This window comes from Myotis davidii, unplaced genomic scaffold, assembly GCF_000327345.1.
Source record: "Myotis davidii unplaced genomic scaffold, ASM32734v1 scaffold198, whole genome shotgun sequence".
Lineage (NCBI taxonomy): Eukaryota > Metazoa > Chordata > Mammalia > Chiroptera > Vespertilionidae > Myotis > Myotis davidii.
In genome coordinates, this window is record NW_006291485.1 from 1,635,908 (window position 1) to 1,636,472 (window position 565).

The window sequence follows — 565 nt, forward strand, 5'->3', positions numbered from 1 at the left end:
GACATCATCATATGTTATATTTAACAAACCATTCTTATTTCTTACTAATCTTGAGAGTCCTTCCAGGTTTTATTTATTTTATGAACTCTAATATCAGGCTCCTATTACCCCACCCCCAAGAAATATTTTAGAAAAGAGCCATACTCTTAAATTTTTACCCAGTCTTTCCCTCAGAGTTCTTGCTTAGTGACATTATCGATCTACAAAGTATTAATAGTTTAAGAACTTCTTTTAGGTATTTTCTCTGTGTCATACTCTATTCTCACTATTGTACAATTGTCCTCTATAACAGAGAGCGTTGGTGGTGCACAATCCGGGCTGCGGTGAGTCAGCAGCGCTGGCGCGCCCTCTGCCGTCCCCCATCCGGGAGCGCTGCTGAGAGTCCTGGGGAGGGGGCGCGAGAATGTCCCGGGCAGGGCAAAGCCGACCGACTTCGGGCGTGGGGAGAGACTCGCTAGTGTGAATCCTCTAAATCATTGAGGCCGTACACACCGGAAAGCAGGCTGGAACAGCAACTAGCTCAAGGTCACTCCGGGGAGGGGGAGTGACGGGGGGGTGGGGCGGG